Source organism: Rhinolophus ferrumequinum, chromosome X (assembly GCF_004115265.2).
Source record: "Rhinolophus ferrumequinum isolate MPI-CBG mRhiFer1 chromosome X, mRhiFer1_v1.p, whole genome shotgun sequence".
Taxonomy (NCBI): Eukaryota; Metazoa; Chordata; class Mammalia; order Chiroptera; family Rhinolophidae; genus Rhinolophus; species Rhinolophus ferrumequinum.
Window position 1 is genome coordinate 20,730,069 of NC_046284.1, and position 23,756 is coordinate 20,753,824.

At 42.6% G+C, this 23,756-nt stretch overlaps 1 non-coding gene across 1 annotated transcript; it reads right to left on the reverse strand.

Moving 5' to 3' along the window:
• Positions 1 to 3,870: 3,870 nt before the first annotated feature.
• LOC117030381 (U8 small nucleolar RNA) lies at positions 3,871 to 4,004 on the reverse strand. The gene has a single exon (XR_004424381.1). It is a non-coding gene; the product is annotated as a U8 small nucleolar RNA (small nucleolar RNA).
• Between the last annotated feature and the right edge of the window lie 19,752 nt (positions 4,005 to 23,756).

The following is a 23,756-nucleotide window of genomic DNA, read 5'->3' on the forward strand; positions in this document are numbered from 1 at the left end:
GGCTGGCCCGAGGGGGGGGGCGGCGGCGGCGGCGGCGGCGGCGCGCTCCAGAGAGAGGCCCCGCTGCAGCAGCGGGACCTGGAGCGCTATTCCTGGAACAAAGGCAAGCACTACGCGGGAGGGGACAGGAGCGCGGGGAGGATCACGGCGACTCGAACGTAAGGGCGGGGGAGGCGCGGCGGGAGGACGCCGGTGGCGGTCTGGGCGGTGGCGACTGGCGCGCGGACCCTCCCCCGAGCACCCGCCCCCCAGGCCCGAGGGTCTCCCGGCCTAGAAGTCCTCGTCCTCCACCCAGCCAAAGACCCGCTTCATCTCGGCCAGGAAGCCCCGGTAATCATTGAGCAGGGGGCTCTCCTTCCTGATGTAGGGGATCACCCACTGCAGGGCCGGCCCGGTGAGGCGGGTGATGAGGAACGTCACCTTCAGGGCATCGCTGGAGAACAGGGTCTCGTCCACCAGCATGTAGGCGCCCGTCTGCACGATAAACTCCGGGAGCCGGTCGGTGTCTCCGTCAAACGTCTCGGGGAAGGGAATCGGGTTCCTCCACCGACGCGCCTGGGGCCGGAGGGGCAGGGCCAGGAGGGCCTTGATCAGCTGCACTCGACCGTCCATCGCGCCTCGCTCGCTTGGCTGGGCTGGGCGGGGCTGGGAGGAGGAGGGCGGGGAGGCGTGGCGGGAAGTGCGTGTGTGCGGAGGCGGGGCCGGGCGGGGTGGGCGGGGCCGCAGGCGGGGCCGGGCGCGTGCGCGAGCTCCGCCCACAAGGCCTGGTGCTGGCTAATGCGCAGGCGCGCAGGGAGCCGACTGAAGGCCTGAGAAGCAGAAGGCGGGGATGGGGGTGGAGGCGTCCGAGGAGGCGGGCGGGGCTACCTCCCGCTCGAGAAGGCGGGGTCAGAATCGGAGGGGCGGGGCCGAGGTTTTCCGGGGCGGGCCGCTGGGTAGGGGCAGGGACCAGGGAGGGGCCCCGGACACCTGGCTCCCTTGAGTGAGGGAGGAGTACGCTGCAAGTTTGGGATCTTAGCGTCCCTGTCCTGGGGGTCGAGGAGTCCTGCCTTCCTACCGCTTCTGCCCTTCCGCTCCAGAGTAATTTTTGCTAACCCTAGACTCTGGGTGCCGCTTGAGTGGGGTTCTATGAACGCATTCTCCTGCTTACAGATGAATTTCTCAGCCAGAGAAGTATTGCAACGCTGGTTGTCGATGTGGCAGCCTTGAACCATAATGGAAAAGTCCGAAGTGTTATCCAACATAATCCAGTGCAGGATATTAAAAAAATAATGCACCATAACCAATTAATGTAAAGATGGTTAAATGGTAAGAGATCTTTTAAGCTGCTACATTTATAGACCAAATGATAATTATTACTATGGAAAACCAAAGACAAAAGTAAGAAGGGTGGGATGTGTGGGTTGGCAAAAATAACTCTCCAGAAAATCCACCAAAAGAACGGTTTATTCGGGGAAAAGAAAAAAACCAAACCACCACCACAGTGCGGGAGCGCACACCTCCAACCTGGGGTTCCAACCAGCTGCCCACGTGAAGAATAGCCCCAGTTCCAAGATTACTGTTGTATACATCCGGCATCCCTCGGTAGTTACCACAAAGTCTGACAAGAAGTAGGACCAGAGAGTCAACAAGGGGCTCATCTCCACCTATAATCCTCCCAGCTCTATGGTTAAGCGTTTTAAGATGCCAGTTCACTTTTATCATTCCCCCTCTTGATCAAGATCTTGTCTCTAAAGATCACTGATCAACAGGTCTTCTAGTGTCAGGTTTTCCAATGTCCAGCTTTTTGTCCCTCGATGTCTGTTCAGCTTCTAGTCCCTCAGTGTCTGTTCAGCCTTTTGTCTCTCGATGTCAGAAGGGACTTGTCGCGCAGGGTGGCCTGCTGGGTCTCTGGTTCCGCTCCCCACATAAGGACGCAGGATATGGTGAGGCCAAAAAGGAACACCCACGGAGCCATAGGTAGGGGAGTCATACCATTATAGTCTCGCTGGCAGCTGGGTTGGAGACACAGGAAGCAGGAGCCACACTGTTCGCAACCCTCACTCCGCCGCTTGCTAGCTCAGCCACCATCTTCTTGCTAGCCCCCATTTTCTGCTATCGTAGCCACGACAGTTATCTTAGTTGCCAGTGGCTCACTGGTTACAGCTGATGGCCAACTAGCCACAGCTGATGGCCATCCAATCACAGTTGATGGCCATTTACTACCTGAGCCAGCACCTTTCCATGTGAGGCTGAGAGCCTGGAAACTGCATTCATGGCTTTGTCCCCACACTCCACCCCTACAGGCTCTCGCCTCACAATCTACGCAATAAGCGTCTTCCGTGAGGGGCCCTGTGCGAGGAGCCTGGAGGTGAATACAATATCCTGGACACAGCCAGGCCTCTCAAGGCATTGCCACTCTCTTTGGGCATAGCCAGAGTTTCTCAGGGCACCACCAGTACTTCTGGGCACAGCCAGACTTCCTGGGTTTCTTAGGGTACCACTAATCTCCTCGGGTACAGCCAGGGCCTCTCAGGGCACTGCCACTCTCTCTGGACACAGCCAGACTTCCTGGACTCAGCCAGGGCTTCTCAGGGCATTGTCACTCTCTCTGGGCTCAGCCAGACTTCCAGGACACAGCCAGGGCTCTCAGGGCACTGCCACTCTCTCTGGGCCTCTCAGGGTACCGTGCTGGAACAACAGCGGCTCACAGTCAAGGTGCTTACATATTCTCAATGGCAGCTGGTCAAGACACAAAAGCAAACATCCGCCAGTTCCACTACATGGTGGTATGTTCCCAAACAGTCAAGTGGTCCATTAAATTAGGGATGGAAGGCATTCCCCATAGTCCATAGTCATTCGCCAGGGCTGTCCTGGGGGTGAGGGATGACCTTGATCTCCCCTTCATCTCCCACGGAGGACTCAGCAAGTGTTTCCTCCTGGGACTACAAGTCCTACATCCGGGCTGTCTCAGCAAGAACTTCCCAGCCCACAGGGGCGTAATGACCTTCACTTTCTCCGGCCTGTGCTGGTTGGGGAACGGTCCACATCTTCCCACCCCTCCACGAGGGTCCAGCTCTCCAGCAGCTGCTCCTCCTGATCTTCCTGAGACTGAGTATTCATATGTATAAACTGCTCCACCATCCGCGGAGAGCTTTGGCTGGCACCGTACCCTGCTCACTGCGTCATTTGTCGCGCAGGGCGGCCTGCGGGGTCTCTGGTCCCGCTCCCCACATAAGAACACAGGACATGGTGAGGCCAAAAAGGAACACCCACGGAGCCATAGGTAGGGGAGTCACACCACTATATTCTCGCTGGCGGCTGGGTTGGAGAAACAGGAAACAGGAGCCACACAATTCTCAACCCTCACTGCGCCGCTTGCAGGCTCAGCCACCATCTTCTTGCTAGCCCCCATTTTCTGCTAGCGTAGCCACGACAGTTATATTAGTTGCCAATGGCTCACTGGTTACAGCTGACGGCCAACTAGCCACAGCTGATGGCCATTTACTACCTGAGCCAGCACCTTTCCATGTGAGGCTGAGAGCCTGGAAAACTGCACTCATGGCTCTGTCCCTACAGATCTCTTCTGGGTGTCATCTTTTACATCATGGGAAAGAGTGCATGGATAGGGAAACAGCTGGTGTTCAATGTCGACCGGCATCAGAAGTGGAGCTTAAATAGATCAAAGTTAAAGATATAATTAAAATATACCAACCTAGCTTATGTGGCAGGGGCTAAATGCATAGGATGTCCTGTAATTATCTGAAAAGGTGAGAGCTTATGAGTCCCAAAAAGAAATCTGAAGATTTAAAAGGACTAATGGCAATGCTTTTGGCCAAGGTATTTGAAGAGTTTCTGTAAATTTTGCCAATTGAGTTTTTTGTTTTTTTAGTCAGATAGGAACAATCAGGGTGTTGCAAGACCTGATAACGCAGAGACGTTATTCATGAATCATGTGAACTCCAATCATCACGTTCTAATCTGCCCTCCGAAGAGGAACAGGTAAGGATTATCCTACCTGACGATGCCAATTGAGTTTTAATAATACCATTAGTGCATTCAACCAATCCTGAAGATTGAGAATGGTAAGCACAGTGAAACTGTTGTAGGACTGGCCAAACAGCACAGACTTGTTTCAGCACCTGCCCAGTGAAATGGGTTCCTCGATTACTGTGGAGCTCAAGAGGAGTTCCCCAAATAGGAATAATCTTCTCTAACAGTGCTTTAGCCACTGCAGGTGCATTAGCTTGTCTGCAAGGGAAAGGTTCAGTCCAGTGAGAAAACATACATATCATGACTAAAATATATTTGTATCCATAAGATGGGGGAAGCTGTATGAAGTCTAGTTGCCAGACTTCAAATGGAGGTAAGGAAACCAAGTTGTTTCCATAGCATTTCGAAATCATGGGTCACCCCAAAGGCATATCTGCTGTCAGTATAAATGTTGACAGCTTTATCCCTTGTTAAAATGCATACTCGAGTGAGGGCATATAATTCAGCCTGCTGTGCTGAAGTGGCCAGAGGCAAAGGTGCTGCCTCAATGACTTCAGAAGGAGTTATGACAGCATAACCAACACAGTACTCACCGGTGTCTTTTTTTTTTTTTTAAATAGTCTGAACCATCAGTAAACCATTAGAAATCAGCTTTACCCAGAGGAGTTTTTTATAAATCGTCACGAGGAGCCAGGAGGTGGTCTGTAAATGTCAGGCAGCCATAAGGGGCTTCCTCAGTCTCAGGAGGAAGAAAATCCAGCATGCTTCTCTAAGAAATTTCTGTCTACAAAAATGGGTAGGGGCAGAAGAACTAAAGAGAAACCAATGTTAATATTCACCTCTTAAGGGACCTAGATAAAAAGGACATAGGTTCAGATACATAAATCTGTTTCTCCAAGATGACTAAGGGGAAGGACTGGAAAAAAAATCCTGTAACTTCTCAGAGCCCCATCACTAGGGATCAGAAAGGCCTGAAAGAGACTGGTTAGTTGGCAGAGAGCGTCTTGTACACTTCAACTTATGGCAATCCCTTTTCCAATGTTCTTGCTCCTTGCAGTAGTGGCAAAAAGTTGTAATTCTTTGATTTCCCACAGGGTCTCCCATTTGCCATGGCTGAAAATCAAAAGTCTTGGTGATCTTGTTTTTAGGTGACTCATCTAAGGTACTAGCAAGCTCATTAGCTAAATTTACCAAGTCTAGGGTAGTTTCCCATCCCTTCCTGGATCTCCTAACCAGGAGGGAAAGGTTTTTTTCCAGCTCATTGACAAACAAAGAATTAAAAGTTACACGTGTTTAGTCAACATTTGAAGGAAGACCAGAATGCTCCTAAAAAACCACCTGAAACCTATTATAATAGTCATGAACAGTATCATCAGGCCTTTGTGAGCAAGTGTGAATTTTGCTCCAATTGATATACCTTGAAAAAGCCTTGGGAATTGCTCGATGTAGCTTTCGAGCAAGTTCCTTGGCTTCCTCCCAATAATTGAGGAAGGTTTGTTTTTCTAAATCCCTTTCAGGATGCTCCCATCCGGCAATCCTCATCCAATGTCTAGCTTGGCCTTCACCAACCAACATATGGATCAACTGGTACAAATCAGAAAACCCAGATTGATATGCTTGAGTAGAAATATCAAATTCCTCAGCAAATTTATTAGAATCCTCAGTTAGGAAAATCCTTTACAATGGCTCATAACTCAGCTTTTGTCCAGGGGACATAGGAAATGTGGGGTTTTTTAGGATCTTCAGAGGGTTTAATCGTAAATGGAAAAGTACTGATAAGTTCTGAGGAAGAAGAGAGAGGAGATTTGAGAGGAGGTGTGGCTGGGGGTTGAGCTAAAAGTGGGGGAGGTGACAATGAAGAGCAAGATGGAGTAGGAGGTGGAGTGTGAGACAATGGAGCAGTGGGGGAAGTGCAAGGCAGTATTGTAGACAAAAAGCACGAGTTTTCAGCCGCCATTCTATCTCTTTTAGAATTTTTAACAGCCTTCATTAACTTTGAGACTTTATTTTGTAAAATCACAACTTTAGATTTTAGTTCTGCTTGACAGCCTCAATGTACCACTCCAAATAGACATTCCATTCCTCTTTTTCAGTTACAACGTTGTTACTATCCAATTTAATTTTAAAAAGATCAAGTTTCGGAATCTCAAAAGTTCCCCAAAGTGGCCACTGATTTGCAAAATTACTCTTAGTCAGATCTGTCCATTTAGTTAAATACGTGCATGAAAATTCCCTGTGGATTTTAAACATATACTCGGTTGGTGTCCCAGGAGGAGGGACAATTTTAGAAGGCTTAGACATCAGGGATCCCTTTTTTTTAAAAACACGGGGCCCAAAAACAATTCACAGCTCAAATAACCTGCAAGTCTTCAGCCTGCCTCACTCTGGAACAGTCTGATCACTGAGCATAAGGCTGAAGGATGAAAACCGGTTCCAGAGAAATAGCCAACTCTCAGGGAGTTAAACTATAGGCTAAGCTGGGTGGTAGTCTTCCCACTTTCTCAATAAGACAACACAGTGTAATACTAGCCAAGACTGACCAATTTCAGTAGAAATAAACTTTTTATCCCCAAAGGGGCGTTAGGCGAAGGCCAGTCTTTGTCTCCAAGTACAGCTTATTTTTCCAAAGAATTCAAGCCAATGTACCACAAGTACCCAGACAACATAGACAAATAGGCCTTTAACGCATACACACACACACACACACACACACACACACACACAGAGCAACAAACAAACACACACAAAAATTTTCAAACAATTCCCAAATAAAACCTGGAGAGCACCAGACACACACACACAAAACAAAAAAAAAAACATTGGCTCATATACAGGATAGAACTTACCCCACAGTCCCTAAGCCGAGGAGCAAAGCATTGGAGCTGCAAACGGCTCAGGAGGCGCCTATTTGGTTTGCTCATCAGCTAGATGGCCACTAGAGTTCTGTTCTTCTCTGGATCCCGGAAAAGCCCCCAAAATGTCGACTGGCAAAAATAACTCTCTGGAAAATCCATCAAAACTGGTTTATTCGGGAAAAGAAAAAAGAAACAAAAACCACCACTGCAGTGCGGGAACACACACCTCCAACCTGGGGCTCCAACCAACTGCCCACATGAAAAAGAACAGCCCCGGTTTAAAAATGGCTATTCTATATATACACATCCCTCCCTGGGTAATTACCACAAAATCCAACAGGAAGTCAGGACCAGAGAGTCAACAAGGGGCCCAGCTCCACCATAGTCCTCCCAGCTCTACGGTTAAGCATTTTAAGATGCCAGTTCACTTTTATCAGTTGCTTTCCAAACGGGACTTTATAGAAGTTCTACATAAGAATAAAGGAATGGGACGGACAGGTGGCTCAGTTGGTTAGAGCGCGAGCTTTGGGCAACGGGACTGCTGGTTCAATTCCCACATGGGCCAGCGAGCTGCGCCCTCCACAACTAGAATGAAGTCAATGAGCTGCTGGCTCAGCTCCCGGGTGGCCAGATGGCTCAGTTGGTTGGAGCGCGGGCTCTCAACCACAAGGTTCCCGGTTCGACTCCTCGACTCCCACAAGGGGTGGTGGGCTGCACCCCCTCCAACTAACAACTGCAACTGGACCTGGAGCTGAGTTGCGCCCTCCACAACTAGGATTGAAAGGACAACAACAACTTGAGTTGGAAAAATCCTGGAATTACACACTGTTCCCCAATAATGTCGTGTTTAAAAAAAATAATAAAGGAATGGAATAACGAAGATTTTCACAAATTGGAAAGGAGGATGGGAAATTAACCATTACTTACTATATCTGAATTAATTTTGTATGGCTGAGTACAAAATTAATGTAAATTCACCACCAGTTTTCATATATACAGAAAACAACCAGTTAAAGTATAACATGGTGTTATATACCGTACTCAGAAAAGAAATTCAAAGGAAACAGTCTATATATACATATAGTATTATACTGTGTTGTCTCATTGAGAAAGTGGGAAGAGTACCACCCAGCTTAGCCTATATGTGTGTGTGTGTGTTTGTGTGTGTGTTTCTATTTATATATTGAAATATATATATATATATATATATATATATATATATATATATTTCTATTGCAAAAGTGACATGAAATGTTTTAAATACTAAAGAGGGTTACAAAAGAATACTTAAACATCCCCAGACCTTGGATAGGATGACTTGACATCATAAAGATGTTCAATTTTCCTAAGTCAAATTACACTTCCAACACTGGACTAGTGATGGGGTCATGTCATAAGCCAATATTGTGTTTAATCCAATTATGTGCACTATTTCTTTTCTCCCAACATCATCCTACCAAAACACCAAGAGGATTTTGTTTTGATTAGACATGCTGATTATAACGGTCCTGTAGAAAAATAAATAGCCAAAAACAATGTGAAAATGTTTGAAACATAAGGGTAATGAGGGATGACTTGCTTCAGCAGATATGCACAAATATATTATTATTTATTGGTGTATTTTTATTGTCCTTTTCCCGACTTAAATACAAGATTCCAATGACCTCAGGTAGCCTCTGATTTTTTTTTTTCGTAAATTCCCTGAGGATAGGGCTTTCCCACAGCTAGCTCCCAGTCAGGTTAGATAAACAATGTTCTGAGAATGAGTCTTTGTCAGGGAGCTGTCACAGGTCAAATAATGACAAATGGTGTAGGTTGGGACTTTTCAACTCTGTCTGCCATATCCACACGTTTGCACCATGAGATTGTTTCCTTCACTGGCACCTGAATTCCCCTCAACAGACCTCAGCCTGCTTACCTCATGGTCACAGCACCATCCCCTTGCCCAGAGCCTTAGGAATCAACTCCAGATATCCACGATAAGATTCCTTTCCTTCCCACCAGGCTCCACATGGAGCATACCTCAGCCACTCTCTCTGCCTTAGCCTTCCAGGCTGGGAAAGGCGTCCATGACAGGGTTTCCCTCCTTCTTCAGTGGATGTGTTTAAGCATAGGTTAGACACAGCTTAAGAGGTGTGGACCCCAAGAAGAAAGATTCATTTGATGTAAAAGCCTCTTTTACATCAAATAAAAAAGCCTGCACTATGTCCCCTTTGTTTACACTGTCAGTCATCCACTGCAGGGAAATCCTGGTTTCTGTTTCTACCATTGGACTGAGACCTTTCCTGTCCAATGAGAAAGGCATAATTTGGGTACCTCATTTACATAAAATGGACCTAATTGAGAACCTGGGTGGGAACTATACAAGACAGCCTCCCCTTTGTCTGGTGGAACACAATTTAGGTCGCTACCTGAATCTGTGTCTCCTGGGCTTCAGCTCCTTTTTGCTCAAGTAAATGCCTTTTATTCTTTATTACAGTCTAAAATTAATTTTGGTTTACAGAGGTAAATAATGGACTAAAAGATATGTCATAGGAAAATATGCAGAATGAAGCACAGAAAGATTAACAGACGAAAAATACAGATAGGTAAAATACACAGTAGATGTGGCATGAAAAGGACTAGTTGATATTTAATTGGAGTTTGAGAAGAGAGAGAATGAAGCAAAAGCAATATTTGAACAGATATTATCTGAGAACAAATACCTAGCAAAGAAAAATGAAAAAAAAATCTACATCTAAGCATATCTTAGTATAACTATAGAAAACCAAAGACAAATAGAAAAAATTCTAAAGCTTTGAAAGGGAGTAACAGCAAATTATCTTTATAGTAGCAATAATTAGCCTGACAGCTGACTTCTCAATAGTAAAAAAATGGAAAATAAAAGAAAATGAAATACTATCTTTTATGTACTGAAAGAAAATAATTCCAAATGAAAAAATCCTGTGCCCTGCCAAAATATACTTCAAGAATGAAGATGAAATAAAGGTATTTTTATGCAAAAAAAAAAAAAAGAGAAAATCCTGAGATAATTTGTCACTAGTGGAATCGTACTTAAAGGAAATATTAACAGATGTTCCTCAGGCAGAAGAAAAAAATTTAAACGAGTGAAAATTAATGAATTGGAAAGATATGTGGGCAGATCTGAGTTAAGGGGTTTAGAAACAAAGACTCAAGCTACGACCTGCTGTATCTTGGCTCCTGCATCCCTTACTCCTTCTTTATGTCACACTTCTTGCTGTCAATTGGTGAGCACAGCTTTGAAATCTAAGCCTTCCTCTGGGCTCTGGGCTGGCTCTCTTCTCAGCCCATTCTCTGTCCTCCTACATTGAACCTCCTGCAAGAAAGGACTCCCAGTTCTGGGTCTTCCCTAAATTCCAGACTGCATTTCCACTGAACTTACTGTTCATCTTCATTTTGAATCTCATAGACACCTCAAAATTGTTGCAACATGATCTCTTTATCTTTCCTTATTTTCTCCCCAAAACTGTTCTGCCCTTGTGTTTCTTTTCTCATTTGGCAGGGCCACCATCCATCCAGGCAGCAATGTCATCAAACTTGTAGTAGCTCCTGACTCTTTGGACTCCCTTTTTTCATATACTGGCCACTGCACATACACTGCATGCCATGTTCACCTATGTTTTTCATTTAATCTTCACTGCACCATTACGAGCTCCAGCATTCATTACCATCCACTTGGACTCTAACAGCCTTCTCATAACTAAATATCCTCCCTTTTTCTGGTGACTCTCTGTTTTGATCTGTTTTGCACACTGACACCCAAATGATAGATTTGACAAGCAAATTAGATCTGTTATTCAAGACCTTTAACTCTCTAAGGAGTCTATAGCATCCAGTCCAGGGTTCTTTGCTCTAGGTTGCTCCCGACCTTCCCCCCACCCCGCGTCTTTTGCCTCTTGCATCATTAATTCTCTTCTCCAATCTGACCATAATATGCCATGTGTTTCATGCTCCTGTTTCTGTGCACTTTCCCTTCCCTAATCCTTTACACTGCCTCCTCTCTCTCCTGTGTACCACACAAACTCTTGTGCAATACGCATTTCAGCCTGATGCACTTTCATGACAGACTGGACTAACGTAGTCAAACAAGTCTTCAAGAGCACTTTACCAATTCCTCTATCAGAGCACCACCCACATTGCACCTTCTGGTAAAACCAGTGAGTAGACGAGAGTTTATGAAATCCTCAAGGAAAGTATTTCTGGAGATCTCCCAATGAAAGGTGTTAGGTTGGTGCAAAAGTAATTGCGGGTTAAAAGGTTAAAAGTAATTGCAAAAACCGCAATTACTTTTGCACCAACATAATACTGTTTTAGTATTTATTTAAGTGCATTTTTAAACCCTTCCATATATTGTGCAATATACTGAGCTATATTATATTCCATATATTGTGCAATATACTGAGCTATATTATATCAGAAAAGAATAAGCTACTAAGCTAAGAAATTGTACATTGGTGGTAAATTTAGGAGAGATGAGACATACATGAAGAAGTTGTGCAAGACTTGATACATTCATTAACATAGAGACATTAGCACAGATGAAAGTAACCAATTGTGGAACAAACTACCAATAAACTAGACAATGTGTAGTAAGATGTGGATTATGTGATATGAATAGTAAGTAGAAAAGGAATTAGAGAAAGCAGATTAATGTCAGTTGGGATGGCATGGGAAAGTCTCCAGGAAGGAGGTGATATATGACCAGAAACACGCATCACAATAAAATAAAAATCATGGTTAACTTCACACGAAAGCTTAGTATGTGCCAAACACTAGTCTAAATGCTTTGCATTAACTCACTGGATGTCATGGCAGTCCAATGATGTGATTCTTATTGGTATCCTCATTTTACCAATGAAGAAACTGAGACACACAAAACAGTGAAGGATATACAGTTGGTAGGGAATAACTGTGATATGAATCCAAACAGTATACCTCAAGCCCATATACTGAACCACTATCCATAGGTCATAGTAGATAAGAAGTAAGTGATTATTTTCCACAGATAGGCCATGGACATGAATTGAATTATGGGTGGGACAAGAGTGAACTGTGATCACAGATTGAGGAGTCATAGGTGATCTAAGAGATAGAATCTGTGTGATATTGGTCATCATAGGCCAGGTATTGAGAGGGTCCAGCATGTGTCTATCTGCCGAGGCCAGTCAGAGGGACAAGCTTAGTAACACATGGGGAAAGAATTGGGAGATCTGGGACAGGATTCACATCTCTTTTGTCTTCCTTCTCTCCCCTCTGCATGTGTACTAAGTTCCTAGATCCATCCCTTCACTGATTTCTGGACAAAGCCTGCACCAACTCTCCTGCCATCTGGATCTTTGTCAAAGTCTCACCCCAACACCCCAACTCTGGAGGAATTGACCTATCTTTCTCTGAGCTTGCAAAAAGCAGCCAGACTAGTGGGTAACTACCCATGTGGGCCAGTTGCTATGTTCTTAGCACTGCACAATAATCTGGCTGGATGTCTCTGGTGTCTTAGCTTCCAAAACCATAATTTGAAACAACCACTTTCATTTTGCTGTTTCTTCATATTTCTTCTTGGAGAACTATGAGACCATCTCTCTCAGCCACTGTTGGTTGATGATATTCCAGGGTGGGTAGGGCAACATCATGAACAATTACATAACGTGACCTAGTAACTACATGGTTCACCTACCACAGTTGGGAGCAGTTGAGTTCAGTATTTAAGGTAGTCATCCCTGGGTGAGCTGAATATCTCTGTTTGAGTAGCTGTAAAATTAACTCAGCAGATGGCCTTCTGAAAAGGATCAGGCTTCCAGTTTCAAGTTAAATAATGAAGCTTGGTGCCCTTTCCAAGACAATATTTGAAGCTGGTTATCTTTTGTCCTACAGTAACAGAAGAAATCATTACTCTGAAGATGGGAGTGGGAACATGAAATCAGGGAAGAAGTCAGAGAAGAAGCGAAGCTGCTTATGCCTGAGTCTTGAAAGTGGGAAGGGTGGGGTGGGGATTTCCACAGACAGAGGGAGAACACGATATGATATGGAAATCTGAAAAAGGTGGTTGGGAGTTGTTTGAATTAATTGCTGAGACAAATCCTGGGAGGATGCTATGAGTGACTTTGTTATTGGTTTTCCTTGTCTTTCCCCCAATTTTTGAAACCTTTACTGACTTGCCAAAATTCCAAATACAAACTTTAGGTTCTTCACACTGTGCCCAGGCCAGTGCTATCTGATCCCAGAGCTCACTTGATTCCCCTGATGTCTCCCCCATGTCCCCATCTAATAGCAAAGAAGAACTCACATTTAACGGTAAGAATGGGAGAAGTAAAGCATGGAAGGCTCAGTGGAGGAGGGTGCAATTGAACTAGGCCTGGGTAAACTTGGTCATCAAGATTTCCAAAATTAGAAATGACAGGAAATAGAAGCTATGGTATGTACAAAGACATGAGTAGTAGAGGTGGACATTGAATAATGGACATAGACATAGAAGTGGTAACAATATGAGCAAAGATGAGTTTTTTGGTTGGTTCTTGAGGTATGGGCAGTTTCCACTCACAGACCTGAAGAGAGTGGACAGTCTCCATGTCAATCATTGCAGGTCCTTCAGTGATAATGTATGAAGGCGGGTTCATAGAATGATGTCAAAACAGCCCTACCATGCGACCAAGTTCATTAAAAATCTGGATTGCACAATGTGGCTTCTGTGGACAGTTTCACTCAGTGCTAAGGGAACATGGTGGCTCCCTGGCCTGTGATCTCAAAGTGTAAGTGTACTTTATTTCATAACTGGCTGCCTGTAGTGTGATTTTGAGACTCGGGTTGATGGTGTGTCTTGCTATACTTTGAGAGATGTGTCCCATATGCTCCTGGATTGATGACAGGGAATGTCAGCCGTATTGGCACAATGTTGTGCTTTATGTGATATGATGGATCTTCTGGATTATCTCATTTATTTAATGTGGGTCTTGAACCAGCCCCCACCCCATTTGTGATCTTAGCTGTTTTTGTGGTGTTTGCTGCTTAACATGAGAAATAGCTAGTGCTTTTGGCTGAGTCAGTGTGGGTCCTGGACAGCTCAGTGGTGGTTGGCACTCCAGAAGCTGATTTTGCCTTTTATTGTACAATGTTGTTGGGTGGGTATTGTTGCAGGGTATTTGTTTAAATCTTGGTCTTGGCTGTTTACATGAAATTTCTCATCACTAATAGGATTTCTCTCATTCTCGACCTTAAAAGAGAAAATAAGGCCTTGAGGAGTGTGAGTGCGCTTGTGATGGCCATGTAGCTGCCTTTGAGCACATTTTTTGTTTGTTTCATTTAACAACATGTTTAATATCATTTGTTTGGTTAAATTTTGGAATCGGCATTCTTCATGTGTTGCCTTAAAAAGGAAAAAAAAATATCCTGATAATTCCAACATGAAAATGAGTAAACAGAGGCCTGGTCGGCTCGGGGTTCATTCACTTATCTCCAGAGACACCTTCAGTCTCCATTGAGCACTATTTTGCAATTATATGTAATATACATACATATTTAATATCATATTCAACCAAAAATGATCGAGACACATTTCCGTACATTTTCCACAATACATGTTGCATTATTTGCAATTTTCAAAAAAAAAAAAAAAAAAAAACTAGCAGTCTGGTTGCCAAAACCTTGTTGCTTTAAGTCTCTGAAAGGAATCACCCCTCAATGGATCCTATTTCTTGTTTTATTTTATAATATAATGGCATTTTTTTTCTTTTTCATTACATTGAAGTCATTCAAATTTGTTTAATTTTTATTTTGGCCGTGTTTCAAAAATATTCTGAATCCTTGGCGTTTTACGACTGTGAATAAATGTTCTTAATCATACAACGTCCGACAATTATGTTAGCGAACTTGCCACCTTTCGCTTACATTGGCAGCACTGTACAAACAGCTAGGTGAGGTTTCATAACCTTGGTATATCAGTGTCTCACAGCTCTTTTTGTGTCAACATGTGGTGGTGTCTTGCTGAGTGGCGTTCATTATTGTTGCGTGTTTTTGTATGCCGTCGCAAGAATGTCTGAGCTTGAATTAGAGCAATAAATAAACACTAAATTTCTTGTTAAACTTGGCAAAAGTGGAAATGAAATTAGGGACATGTTAGTCCAAATTTATGGGGATAATGCCATGAAGAAAACAGCAGTGTACAAATGGATTAAGTGTTTTTCTGAGGGGAAAGAATGTATCACTAATGAAGAGAGGTCAGGGCAGCCAGTAACAAGCAGAACTAACTAAAACATTGCAAAAATTCGTCGAATTGTGCGTCAAAATTGTCAACTGACTGTGAGAAGCACAGCAGACCAAGTAAACATCGATAGAGAAACAGTTAGGAAAATCTTAACTGAAAATCTTGGCATGAGAAAGGTGTGTGCAAAAATGGTCCCGAAGGAGCTCACTGATGAACAAAAGCAAAGGAGGGTGGAAGTTTGCTAGGACCTTTTGGAGAGGCAAGATGATGTTTTGGGCCGTGTTATCACTGGTGATGAAACATGGGTGTACCAATACAACCCTGAAACAAAGCGTCAAAGTGCACAATGAAAGTCAGCCAATTCTCTATGACCAAGAAAGTTCCGTCAGCTCAAATCAAGAGTCAAAATGATGTTGCTAACATTTTTTGATATCAGAGAGATTATTCATTCAGAATTTGTACCAACTGGACAAACAGTTAATGAAGTTTGCTATTTGGAAGTGCTGAAAAGGCTGTGTGAAAAAGTTAGACATACACGACCTGAACTTTTCACTAACAATTCATGGCTCTTGCATCACGACAATGCACCAGCTCACATGGCACTGTCTGTGAGGGAGTTTTTAGCCAGTAAACATGTAACTGTATTGGAACATCCTCCCTAGTTACCTGATCTGGCCCCCAGTGACTTCTTCCTTTACCCAAAGATAAAGGAAATATTGAAAGGAAGACATTTTGATGACATTCAGGACATCAAGGGTAATACAATGACAGCTCTGATGGCCATTCCAGAAGAAGAGTTCCAAAATGTCTTTGAAGGGTGCACTAGGCACTGGCATCGGTGCATAGCCTCCGAAAGGGAGCACTTTGAAGGTGACCATAGTGATATTCAGCAATGAGGTATGTAGCACTTTTTCTAGGATGAGTTCATGAACTGAACTATCATTTTTCATGTCATCGTCCACCATTAGTACAGTCTTGTATTTTGTTTTACAGAAAAATTGTGTTTGGTATCATTTTATTTTATTAAATGTTGGTCCTGGCCCTTTTCATAAGCTTTGTGTTAAAATTTTTCATGTTATTTTCAATTTGCAAATTAGGAAAAGATTGTTTTAATTGTCTTTGTGCTTCTTGCTTTGTGACAGTTACTGGCTTCAAGGGGCTAGCTAACCTAACATTTCATTGTATTTTTCCATTACAAATTTTTAATTTCTCAGTTAGACTTATTTGACTTAGCATAGTTTTATTTATATGTGGAATATAAGGAACAAAATAAAACAGAAACAGACTCATAGATATAGAGAACAAACTGATGGTTACTAGATGGGAGGGGGATTGGAGGCTGGGTGAGAAAGGTGAAGGGATTAAGAAGTACAAATTGGTAGGTACAAAATAGGCACGGGGATGTAAAGTACTCTATGGGTAATACAGTCAATAATATTCTAAAAACTATGTATAGTGTCAGATGGATACTAGACTTATGGGAGGGATCACTTCATAAATTATATACATGTCTAACCACTACACTGTACATCTAGAACTAAAATAAAATTGCATGCCAATTATAATTAAAAAAATAGTCACAGGGATATACAGTACAGCATAGGGAATATAGTCAATAATATTGTAATACCTACGTACAGTGTCAGATGGGTAATAGACTTATTGGGGTTATAATTTTGTGAGGTATATAAATGTCTAATCCCTATGTTGTTTTTGTATACCTGAAACTAATTTTTAAAAACTTGTTGAAAAATTAGTTTTTGTGTCTCTAATTTCATATATCTACTGAAAATAAAGAAAGTTTTGTTTTCAATGTAAATAATACACACATTGACGATCTGACTGAGCGTTTGTTGTTTTACGACAATGAATTCCCAGGAGTGCCGATCACCGGCCACCACTGGACTTCGTTTAAGTTCTTTTGGGATTTCATTTCTGCCAATAATTGCATGTTGAATATAACGTTATTCAATTTAATTCTGTCCTTAGTCTTTTCATGCATTTCCTTTGCAAATCGTGGAAGATTTTCAATTTACATGTAAGGAAATTCACCCCCAGAATGAGTACTCTCTGTTCTCTAGGAGTGAATGGCCCTTGCAGGTCATTGTGTATACTTTCAAATATTATTTTAGAATCATTATTGTGCATTTAATCTATTGTTATTTCTTTAAATGTCCTAGATTCTCTGTCGTAGGTGTTCTCCCATAGAAAAAATGATTTGTGTAGTTTTTATTTACAAAAAAAGGAGAATATGGGGCGGCCAGATGGCTCAATTGGTTAGAGCACAAGCTCTGAACAACAGGGTTGCTGGTTTGATTCCCGCATGGGATGGTGGGCTGCGTTCCCTGCAAGTAAACAGCGACTGGACTTGAAGCTGAGCTGCACCCTCCACAACTAGATTGAAGGACAACGAGTTGACTTGGAGCTGATGGGTCCTGGAAAAAACACACTGTTCCCCAATAAAAATGAAAAACAAAAAGAAAAGGAAAATATGCCCATTTATGTCCTGACTGGTCTGACCCAGGACAACTCCTTTCCTCCTTGTTTGAGGTCCTGGGCCATGCTGGACATGCTACTCCCCGCCCCCACCTCCCATCCCCCATCCCAGAGAGTACTGTCCCTGCTTCTTTGGCCACAAGTGCTGACTGTGCCTTAATGCCTCCAGTGCTAGCATATTGGCTTAAGAAATTGGCAGTGCCTGCTTATTTATACTCATGCATCCAGCCTGTGATGCCTAATGTGCATTCAAGGGGAGAAGTAAATTAAAGGAAAACTGTTGTTTTGTCCAAAACTCTGAGGATCCTGATCCCTGAGAGTAACCCAGTACTTGGTGTTAAATAAAATAGTTACTTCCTTTTGATACTGGTCATGGTTGCCTTTTTGCTGGATGATTCGTGATACTGATTTAAATTATGTATATTATCTCATGTATAAATGATTTAATGACATATTTGTGAAACTTTGATGATCTCTAAATCCACCTTGATTACATTCAGAAATGTGAAAGATTTATTACTAGTATTTGGGTTTTACTTTATCTGTGTCATTGGTACTGGCAGGAATGCAGATTTTAGGAAGTGGGACATTAGCCTCACTAATCCTGACTTTTTAGGCAGAGCCCTAGACCTTGAACAATATCTAAGTGTGGAATGAAGGTAATTTTATTACATGCCCATTGCCCATAGTATTCTAAGGGTACTTGCAAATTAAGAGCAAATTCCCCAATCTATATATTACCAAATGTCCAATTTTGCTGTTGTTTTCTCCTCAAAGACCTATGTTCATTGTCAGATGATAGTAACATTATGTAATGTATGAAATTCTTCATGAAATTGTTCTGAGTTAAATTAGCTCATTTTTAGTTTTAGCAATTTTTGAACTTACTATGTTACCAATTACTGAGAGTAATATAACAACACAGTTGTATAATATGCATTTCATGGACTATTAAGTAGAACACAAAACACATTTGAATGATTTGTTACTCATAATCTAGTTTTGGTATGTGTCAGTAATTGGTAACAAAGTGAGAACATGTAGCCCATTCCAAAGGATTGTTACCCATAATTTTGAATGAGTCAATTGCCTTATCACTGAAGAGAAAAAAAACTAGAGTTTCGAGTCCAATTTTTCTAGCAAATTACTGGCAATACCTCTCAACATAATATTTAATAATTCTCCTATGATATTTGATTAAAGCAAGATGAACCATAGCTCATTTTGAAAGAGCAATCAAACCTCTAAAGTAGCAGTCTTATCTTGTGGTTTGATTCACACAGTTCCTATCTTAATTATCTTTCACTCTTTTGGCCTATCTCACCCAAGCTGCATGATTGGGCACTCTGGCCCCACTAACCATTTTCAGAAATTCCTCTGGATAAGGGAAAGAGGAAGTTTGCCCCAGCCACTCATCTTATGCGTTTCCAAATTACTTAATTTTCCTGCAGTTATGCTAGGCTATCCACCCATAGGCATGCATGTCTCTTGCAGATTTGTACAATCATCATCTCCTTCAGGACCCGTGATAAAAAGTCTAGTATTGGTCAGCTGATGAATTTGTAATGAGAAGAGAGTGTACCTGGAACAAATAGTCAAGACCAGCCAGTAAGAACAACCTTATGTTATGTGAAGCCACAGATGTTGGGTAGAGGGTAGCACCTGTCCCCTGTGAGCTGTACCATTATCCAAGATGGTGTTGAAATCCCTTCCCTGAATCTCTAAGATAGGAACTTCCAACAATATAAGGTCACTCCCTGAGCACTGCTTCTTAATTGCATGGTAGAGACCCTATGTCTATAATTATTTTTTAAGTAGTCAGTGGCATCTTTTTCCAGTCCTTATTTGTGTTCCTTTCTTCACTGTGGGTGCCACTGTTACAGACACATTGACTTTATTAGAATGTCAGATTTCAAACACAACAGATCTTGACATTTTCACATCAAAGTTTTGATTTGTCTTGTTATTCTTTTTGGAAAACTGTTGTAATACTAGTCAGGATGGCATGGAAGAAGTGTCTGCCCCATATATTGGAAGAACATACCAGCAACAGCAATTCACTTTCATCAATCTCTGCGTGGGAACACAGGTCTATCAATATGAAAGACTGAGTGATCAACTCAACCCAGTGCTATTATTCACCAGAAATGACAGCATTTTGCCTCTCAGAAGACTCCCTCAGGTTAATCATCTAGACAACAGTATAGGAGGGCTTAAAGCAGAACATTATGGCTTGGTTTAGCTCCTCTCTCTACCTCGCCACACCCCACTCCCACTTCATTTTAGGGCCAGCGAATTTCTTCAGAGATGACTGAGCATCTCTTTGGAAACCAACCTCTTTAATTTTGCTATGATGCCAGGAGGTAGCCCAGCAACCCAGACTTTGCTTTGCTTTGAACGGTGTTCTTTTCTGGCCGATTTGGATGCCTTACATTGAAGCTGTTGTGGCTCAGTACCAAGTTGGGGCTGGAGGGTGCTTGTTAACTGGCTGTGCCAAAAAGATTTCCTCTATTTCCTTGCCTATGTAAGCCTACTTCTTTTCTGGGCAGTGGTTAATTTGTTGAAAGTGAGGTGAAGACCTTTGATAGTTTGGATGGGAGAGGGTGCTAAATATAAATAAATATTCTAAGGTGCATTCAAAGACACTTCTAACCTTTAGTTTCATAGGTAGCTCTGGTTCCTCTGTTGCTTTATTAGCATGGGTTTTATCCAGAAGTTAGCATCACAGAACCTGAAGTTTACTCACCAAAGGTAAAAAAAAAAAAAAATAAAAAATAAATCCATTATTTCTTTGTGATTAGAAACTAAAGTATGTAGCCTTTATGCGGCAAGTTGACATTTCAAAAACTTATTATTTATCCTTGTACTTGGTTAAATTACTTTAAAGACATGGAAGAATGAGGTCATTATGATTTCCCATCTAGTAAAAACCTGACGCCTGGGATATTTAGAAAACCTGTACCTAAACCCATATTCCTTTACCAAGTGACATGACAGTGACCAAGAGTGGATTATTTATTAGTCAAAAACTGTTGTTAAACTTAATAATTGTAATGACTTCTCCCCCTTCCACATACACTTGTGTCCATAGCACATCAAAGTCATTTTGGGTCCCTTCATTGGGAAGACCTAAGTGAATGGTTTAATGGGTAAATCCAATGAGTATTGGCACTTAAAAATAAGTCACAAAATTGAGGATTCCAAAAGGGTGACTTCCAAATTGGTGACATTCTCAAAATCCAGACTCTCAGGGAAAGAGAAGGTGACCCTTCTCAGAATTTAGGGTGGCATCTGGCTCAGTGGTTCTTTTGCAAGAGTTGATTCCTAGGCCTGCCATGTCGCTCAGCCTCATGAGACATATACTTAATGTCTACTCTCTAGTGAGAATGTTAATGTACTATAAATTCTTGGTATGAAATTTTCCACATCAAACTCAAATTTGCCTTAAGTGTTGTTTCAGTCTTCTTATTTATGTGGGTGTGGAAAGAGAATGGATAATATTGGGCACTTCAAGGCAAAGTCTTTGAAATGGAGTGTATTTCTTGTTATACTAGTTCCCTGTTATATGCAGACGTTTTATAACTGAATAGTATTCCATTGTCTGTATTACCACATTTCTTTATCCATTCATCTGTGGATACACATGTATGTTGTTTCATACCTTGGCTATGGTGAATAATGATGCAATGAACATTGGGGTGCAGGCATCTCTTTGAGATAGTGATTGCATTTCCTTTGGCTTTATACCCAGAAGTGAGATTGCTGTGTCATGGTAATTCTATTCATGACTGGTTCTCCAGACACTTCTGATTGTGTTCTATTTAGAGGAACTATAGAGGTTAGAGGCTCAAAAGTAGGCATGTCTTCTCTGATCAGAAAAGATGGAATGACCAACTCCATATGGTCCTTCCTTCTGGTTCCTAACGCCTAGAGGTGGGGAGAGGGTTGGGAAGAGAGGCCCTCTGTAGAGCTGCTTGCAGAGCTCAAGGGGAAAGCAGACAGGAAGATTTGGGCCCTCAGTGTGACAGGTGCATTGGACTTGGTGTGTTCAAGAGTGCCTCCTGCCCACTTCCCCATCTCTGGCACTACCTAGCATTGGCATAGCCAGAGGACAGAAGATATGAATGCTCATTGTTGACTGTGACATGGGAACATATGACCCTCTGGTAAAGATGAAATTTTCATGATGGCAGCTGTTCCTTATATTTCCAGCTTCACTGAGAAATTTGGACTTAGCTGCTGGGGAATGCTTTGCTGTTTCTGCCTCATTCTGTGTACTATCTTAGCCTGTGAAAAATGGCTCAAGGAATGGTGGCCTTAAACCCTCCTATACTGTTGTCTAGATCATTAACCTGAGAGTCTTCTGAGAGGCAAAATGCTGTGTTTCTGGTGAATTGATCACTCAGTCTTTCATATTGATAGACCTGTGTTCCCCTGCAGAGACTGATGAAAGTGAATTGCTGTTGCTAGTATGTTTTTCCAGTATACTGGGCAGACACTTCTTTTGACACTCCCATGGCTCAAATGCCTTGTTAAATCATAGAGAAAGCACATACTGGTTGGCCATGGCAGTATTGGGGATGTGGGAAATGTTGGGTCCCTGGGAAGAATTTGGTCATGGTCTGTTGTCGGGCTTCTGTCCTCTGATGCTAAGGTGCTGAACATAATGATACCCACTATGCAGAGCAAGGGCATATGAGGAATCATTAGGAATCCCGACTCTGTGGATGGGAATGCGGTTGGAGTTTATCCAAACATTTCCATGTTTTACCCAAGCATTTATGCACTCTTTTGCTGATCATCTTCTGCATGTTGGTGGGAAGAGAAATATCATGTGGGTCCGGTCAATGAACAGCACATGAAACTGGGGACATTTGGATGCTCATGAGCAAGTGCGGATGAGCCTGGATGTCCAGGAATCTCCCAGGTCAGGTCTCCAGGCTGGAAGATTAAGCCCTCCTATTCCTTTTGCTGAAGAGGGCACATATCCATATGTAGCTGTCCCTCCCCATATTTAGCTGCTAGAAGGCAGTGCTGCTTGGTCTGACCTCTCCACCATTTTGGTCTTCTCACTGGTGGCAATGACATTGCCTCAAGAGGACTTTGCCTGCACTCGCAAGGAAAAGAGTGTTTTAGACACAACAGTGAGGCATTTATGTGCCGTGTGTGGGCCTGCAGCTACTGGAGGGGTGAGAGGAAAAGGGGAAATTGCAGTTTGAGGAAGGAAGGAGCACTGTGGTTTCCTCATTTCAGGCTTTTGATTTCTCTTGATTATTGAAACCTGGGGCCAGCACAAGAGGGTCCAGCAGGGATACGAGGACACTCTGAGTACATAAGAAAAATGGGGAAGATAAGGGCGTTTGGTGTAAAAGTTGTGGCGGACATTGTGGTTTCAGGGACGTGTCTCCTTGTTCCTTTTCTCCATTCTCCCACACTACCTTCAGGTCAGCAAAGCTGGAGGACAGAAGATAACAATGGACACTGATGGATATAATATGAGAAAATATGACTCTCTTGTAAAGTTGAGACATTTATTATAGGGACAGGTGTTATTTTTCTGTTTTCTAAGTGTATTTGGTTCTGTCTGCCCGTGAAGGCTTTGCTGTCTCATGTTTGTTCTGTGTTGCCTTAGACCTATGAAAAATGGCCACTGGAGAAAGGTAGCCCTTTATCCTGTTATATTGTTGCATAGTAAAACAATCTGAGGGAGTTCTGAGAAGGAACTGCTGTTGATTATGCTGATTTTGTTCTCCAGAGACATTTTTTTTCCCTCTCTCCTGTATCCTTATTGACTCTTGGGCACTGTTTATGGTGTTCATTTCTCTTTCTTTTCCAGGAAGGTCTAGATGACCTTCTGGTTTCAACTGCTTACGTTGTTCCCTTTGACCTAGTTCTCAGGTATTACAAGTATTTTTGCTGCCAGGCCTTGTGGAAAAATCCTGGGTTGTAAAATTGACAAGAGGCTTATTTAGCTATAAAGGTTTGCATACGTTGCAAAGAAGCAATTTAACTTTTTTTTCTTTTTAGATATAATATTAATATTCAAAAAGTCACGATTAGAGACAGCTTCGATGACATTACAGATGATTCCATGAAGTGAGGCAGGGAGCTCATATCTAGACTGGATAGTCGCAATCAGTATGATCATTCTGCTAGTTCATGACTATAAGCACTGTTCAGAGTGCTTTGAAAATCTAAAGGCACAATATGAGCAC